At 40.2% G+C, this 6,661-nt stretch overlaps 1 long non-coding RNA gene across 1 annotated transcript; it reads right to left on the bottom strand.

Moving 5' to 3' along the window:
* Nucleotides 1-1,585: 1,585 nt before the first annotated feature.
* On the bottom strand, nucleotides 1,586-2,746 carry LOC123966365. The gene is made up of 2 exons (XR_006823959.1): nucleotides 2,637-2,746; nucleotides 1,586-1,839 (listed from the first exon to the last, which is right to left on the bottom strand). It is a non-coding gene; the product is annotated as an uncharacterized LOC123966365 (long non-coding RNA).
* Between the last annotated feature and the right edge of the window lie 3,915 nt (nucleotides 2,747-6,661).

Genomic DNA, 6,661 nt, shown 5'->3' with positions numbered 1-6,661 from the left:
GTTTCTCAAAATGGAGCTGCCAATGATCAGAGTTGGTTTCTCAGCGGGTGTGTCGCTGAGTGGGGAAAATCTGTTAGAAACGTGAACAGGTTGGTGGTGCCCCGTGGACTTTGAATGCTTACGACTATTCCTCCTTCGGACAGTCACCCAGCCACCCCTTTCCTGGCTGCTCAGGAAATCCCGGGGGACGGCTACCAGAGGCTAACTCAGGCCGTTCCGCACCAACTACCGGGGACTGGCTAGCTACAGTAGCTAAAGACTGATCTACCAAGGTGCAGAGCCGGACTTCTAAATCACTGAGCCTCGCCTCCATGTCTACAAATAAACTACACTTATTACACGTACCATTACCGCTAAAGGAGGCAAAGGAGTAACTGAACATCTGACACACCGAGCAGGAGAAAGTGGGAGAGAGAGAGGGAGAAGGAGAAGCCATCGCTAGCTGCTAAGCTAAAGTCGCTAACAGCTAAGCTAAAGTACTGTAGCAATAGCTACCAAAACTTTTGAAAACAACTATGAGATTGAACAGCAGTCACTAAAAGACAGAAATAACTGTGAGTGCTTAGGCAAAATTACTGTAAGAATAAGTGTTTAGCGGACAGTTGTTATGATAAATCTAACAAATTCGCTGACCAATTTGCACCCTAACCCCCTAACCCTCCTAACCCTTTTGCAATATAAACATCTCAAAACTGAAGCCAACCTTGCTCTGTTTGGGACTGTGAGCTGCACTTTATGATATGTGCTGAAGTTAACATGTGCGGGTTGTTGGTGAGATTATAAATTGAGAAGTGTTAGTTTTGGTTTCTGCCTCCTTGTCTCATCTTAACATAACCAAAGTCCCAAATGGGGTTCTGTGTCTGTCAGAGGGTCTGAAGGGGATACTACCACGCCAGCAGAGCAATAACGCAGACTAATCCTCCCCATGTATAGGAGATATCCACTTGTCCTCTTGTGATGCAGTTTTCCTTATTGTGATTCACTTATAATTTATAATGCTGTGTTCAAACCTGTATTGAGTGAATTTAAAAAGATAGATTGCGTTTTATAAGATCAATAGATTTTGATAAGTAATCAAAAGTAAAAGTACTACATAAGTATTTTTAAAACCAGGTGCTTTTTTCATGTGGGATCTGTACTTTTACTTAAGTATGAATATTGAGTATTTCTTCCACCACTGCCCATACAGTGAGTGGCTCAAACGGCCCGGATCCAATTTGGATCCTTTCATAAAGTGGCTCATCTGACCAAAACAGAAATATCTAAAATCTAGCTGACCAACATCTACTGTTCTGTATACAGTAGATGTTGTCTATCCTTTAAGCCACCCTGTGGTTCTTTAGTTAAATGGTTTTACTGTGAAAATTGGGTTTGTATTTTCAACTTTAATAAAGCTCTGCTACGGCCGTAAGAGAGCCATTAGTTATCAGTGATGCTCATAACAGGTAAAATAATAGACTGGGATGACCTAAATGCATAGTTTCCGTACACAGTTTTTATCCTAAAAATAAAAATCCTAAGGAAAGTCATTACAGATTGTAAATACATTGAATATGTATTATTGGACAAATGAAATGCAACCATAAAAATTATCAAAAATGTTTTATTTATTATCTCAAGGATTCCACCTTTAACAACATGTTTCAAGACATGCAGAAACCCTACACTTTTTTCACAAGACGAAGTTAACAATGGGCTGATCTTTGGTAAGGATGCCGACAGTGGTACTCCTCCTAGAGCTTCTTCCCCTCTCTGCTGCCAGGTTGAAACACCATATTTTCTGCTTTAGGATGACATCTTCTATGGCAGCAAGGGAGATATGACTCTTTCTCACAGCATCTGTAATCACACATGGAGATTTTCATACAAAATTTCATGAACCCTGATTGCAACCAACAGTTTTTACAAAAGGATCCACATAACCACTTGCTTTTAAACTTCAGACTCTGTCTGCTGTTTGACTTTTAAAGGACAAGTTTTGAGAAATGTGCTTATTTGCATTCTTGTCAAGAGTTAGATTAGACAATCTGTTAGAAAGTGTCTGAATGATAAATAAAAGCTACAGCCAGAAGCAAGTTAGGTTAGCTTATCGTAAAGACTTCAAACAGGTGGAAATGCACTATTTGTTTGTTTCATCTAGACAAAAAACAAAGTGTAACAAGCAGTTATGTAATGAACTATATTTTGGCTACGACCTGAAACCAGCAGAGAGCTGGTGTTTTATTTTAACACTTCAAACACTGTGTAACTGTTTATAATACTATGACAAAGGATATAACAACTCTGGGAAGTTGTCACGCCCAAAAGTGTTCTATCGTGTATTAAAACAATCATAATGTAGCAGTCAAGTTCCAGAGTCTACCAGAAATGTGTATTTGCACATATCTTGGCTAACTCACTGCTTTGCCAGATGATGATGTGTTGCGTGGCATTAAGACTTTTTAGCCAACAGACCCTGCAGTGTTTTCTGAAGCCCCCTGCACTGACTCCCAATCCTATGCGTTGATGCAGTGGTCTCAATCAAATTAAAAAGCATGGTTGTGTTTTTTTAAATAGTGCTAATGTCAGTTTGAACTCTGCCTAAGATTGCGGTGTGACTTCAGATTGTTTTAAATATATATACCACAATTACTTACACACGAGCATCCCCAAAGTTTTTTTTCACAGTAATCCTTTTCCAAATCCAATCATTATGGAACATATGGACAAGGATGTCCCATGTGGCACCTTTTGTATTGTGGTCCCTGTGGCTTCCAGGGAGGAAATCTAAAAGAAATTAAAAAATAAATATATAAATAGTACAAAATAATATATATATATATATTTTTTTTTTTTATCAGACGGTATAAATCCACTGTTAATTACATTTTTTCTTCTCAAGATGTTGATAACCAATTTTCTCCATCAGCCTAGACCTAAGGAATATGTATGTATTCATGTACAGTATATACAGTCCAACAACTTCAACAGAATGAGACTTCCTCTACTAAAAGGTTCCAGTTTAGGTTCAGGAGGCAAACACCACCTCCATATATATATATTTCACTCCCTCTGTTTGCACCCTGATCCCATTAATGCATGTTACTAACTCGACATCTTCCCTTTCCCGTAGTCTTGTGCTTTCTCGTCCCTCTCCTCTCTCCTATCACTTCCTGCAGGTGTTTCTGGCTCTGGAGCTGTGGAGTCTGGATCTGTGGCAGCGGGTCGCCTGCTGCCCCCGTGTTCCTGCTCGACACCCTCTACTGCAACTATTGTTACTAATCCTATTGTTATTATTATTGTTATTAACATTACGATTATTATTATAAACACTACAATAAATATCTGTACCATTATTCATTCAGTCTGCAGGTTACCAACATTACCTTTACTGTCTGTCAGGGGCGGTTTGTTCATTAGGGCGACGCACCACCAAACTGGGAAAGGCAGGGTCTTTTTCTCACACTTTCTACCACACTGTTAGTTAGCTGTGGCTGTTTTTTTACAGACAGTTTGCCTCTGAATATTGTTGTCCAATCAGCATCAAGTCGTGTTCCACGGAGTCCCGCCCATTTGGGGTGATTTCAGTCTGGTTGAAAATCGCCTAGATTGCTTTCATAGACTTTCATGTAAAGGCAGTTTTTCCGAGCTGTGGGTGCTGCTTTGCAATCTCTATGGGTCCCATGAGGGCTCGCACTTAGCAGTCTGCCAGCTTGTTGCTCTAACTACAATTAGCTGCTGTTCCTACAAAACGTAGACTACGTTCAGGCTGAAAATTCAACTGTGGTGTTGTTTCGGGAGATGCAGGGACTTAACCAGTGGTGAGTATGACATAGTATGAATAATACATGGAATTTGTTACGCTATGAGAAGAGGAAAGGTCCGCTAGCCACTAGGCTAATTTATGCGGTGTAAAATGCCATAGGCTAAGCTAATACCTGTGACTGTAAAACAAATCCAAAATCTTGATAGTTATTATTAAGCATTATTTGATGCTTATGCTAAACGTGATTGTTATTAAGCCATGTTTTATGTATGGTAATGGAGTGAATTTAAAGTTAACTTTAATCTTGATAGTTATTATTAACAATTATTTGATGTGTTGTTTTATTTCTTTCATTGCCAGAAAACACAGAAGAAAGAGGAGGTAGCATGATGTGGTCACTGGCATCTTTGTCAGAGGAGGATAAAAAGAAGGAGAAGTAGGAGAGCATCACAATAACAACAATAAACCAAAAGAATATACCTTTTATATTTCATCTTACATGCCTTGTTGTTTATGTGTAAATAATATGAGTGAGAATGGGAGAACAGCACATAGCTCGTTGTCACTGTGTGATTATAGAGTACAGGAGAACAGTGGATACTTTAATACAGCCCACAGCCCAAATATTACTGTGGAACTACAGGATAACAAGTGGAGAACATTCAAGATTTTTTACAACTCTCTGCTTACCTTAATAGTCTTGTGTAATGTGTGTAAAGAATGGAAATAAATACTGTGCTCCTCTGCGTTTGATCCACCTTCATATCCAGTATATGTGACATTATTACATAACTGTAGCCAATTACTTGAGACGGGTCCCTTAGCTGCAATGCAAGATTAACTGTAAATAATTGTATTCCTTGCACTGCATTTTATTCTGGACTTGTTGTACCTAAGTAAAAAGGTTTGTCACAGCTAAATCAGATGATTGTGAGAGTCTTTCTTTTTTCATTATTGCTGAAGTAGTTGCCTTTGCATCTAAAGGTCTTTGAGGGTGAACTGAAAAATGGCAATCTATTGAATGTTCATTCATTGTAGACATTGACAATGAACTTCAGGATGTAGCTGTTCACAAATACTGTACAGTATTGTACCATACCTACTTTTGTAATATAAATTATGACTTAATATTCAGAGAATAGTAATTCATAAACCTCGAAAAGGGCACCACCAGAGATTCAGTTCGCTCAGGGTCTCCGGACCTCTGAGTAATGTTTAATAATTACACAATTATTCACTAGTGATCAGTTAGTTAATAATCACTCAATTATCTTAAATCAGTCAGTCAGTCTCATATCGAAGGAGTAAATCCTCCGTGACAGGGACTCTTAAACAATACACACACACAATTCCTGTGATTACAGTGAAATTTATTAACTAACTAAAGGTGCATATACTGTAAATGCGGTTAAATATACATCAAAGGAACAAACAATGGCTAAACAAACATGAGGCAAACAATGAGTGTAATGAGTTCAATGTAAATTGGGTTCTCTTGTGGGGAGAATTTGATTCATAAGGGCAACTAATAAACACAAGCTATGATAATAACTCAGTTAAATTAGGTTTTAAGGATTAAAGATAATGGTGTTGACATAATAGAAACAAATGTGCTCTCAATGTGTTAACAAAGATCTTGTGCGATGAACAATGGCAACAACCAATAAGATGTGCTGTGATTGACATGTGATGTGACACGTGAAGTGTTTTTTTTTTAATCAATAAAGTTTTCCTCCTGAGTGAGAGTTCCAGCACGAGCGCTGATGCCCCACCGTGTTTTATTCCTCCGTCATTATTTATAGCTTAGTAATGGGTGTGCACGCCAGAACTGTTGAATAATCTAGCTCTGCTAACAGGTTATGGGCCCAGAATCACCCTATGCCACCGAGGGAAAAGTCGCGACGTACAGCGTGTCCAGTGAGAGGTAGCATGCTAAGCTAGCACCATGAGTAGACGGGTTACCGAGTCGAGTAGCCGTTGGTCTCGGCTAGTGTTTGACGGAGATGAAAAGAATTATGAACTGTGGGAGACGAAATTTTTAGGCCATCTTCGACTGCAAGGGCTAAAAGAGACTATTTTATATGAGCCCACCGAAGATGAGGAAGAAGAACCGGCGGAAGACGAGGAGAAAAATGCCGAGGCATATGCGGAGCTGATCCAATTTTTGGACGATAAAAGCTTGTCGCTGATAATGAGAGACGCAGCAGACAACGGGCGGAAAGCTCTAAAGATACTAAGAGACTATTATGCGGGCAAAGGTAAGCCACGTGTAATAAGCCTGTATACAGAACTGACTTCACTCCAAAAGTCGAACAGCGAGAGTGTGACTGAGTATGTTATAAGAGCAGAGACCGCCATTACGGCATTGAGAAACGCTGGCGAGATATTAAGTGATGGACTGTTAGTAGCGATGATTTTGAAGGGCCTGCCAGAGTCATTCAAACCGTTTGCTATACATGTCACACAAAGTGAGAAGGCGATGGCTTTTGCCGAATTTAAAACTAAGCTACGGAGCTATGAGGACACAGAGAAGATGCGCGCCATAGCATTAGCTGACAACGTCATGAAGGCGCGGGCGCAGCCGAGTGAAAAACCCGCTTTGGCAAGTTCAAGTGACCGGGGAGCCGGGAGTGTGGACATTACGTGCTTCAGATGTGGCCTGAGAGGACACAAAGCCAGAGAATGTCAACGCAAGCAGTGGTGCAGTCAGTGTAAGAGCAACACACATCGGGACGCAACCTGCAGAAGGAAACAGAGGCGAGATGACGCGCGGAAGGTTTCTGAAGAGGTGAGCGGCAAGGAGTATGCATTCTGGATGGGGGACGTGGATATCCAGCTGGGGCGCGGTGTCAAGGCAACAGGTCTGATGGTGGATACAGGAGCAACTTCACACATCATCACAGATATAGAGAAATT

The sequence above is a fragment of the Micropterus dolomieu genome, unplaced genomic scaffold (assembly GCF_021292245.1).
Source record: "Micropterus dolomieu isolate WLL.071019.BEF.003 ecotype Adirondacks unplaced genomic scaffold, ASM2129224v1 contig_13279, whole genome shotgun sequence".
Lineage (NCBI taxonomy): Eukaryota > Metazoa > Chordata > Actinopteri > Centrarchiformes > Centrarchidae > Micropterus > Micropterus dolomieu.
This window is presented reverse-complemented; position numbering and strand designations above follow the sequence as displayed.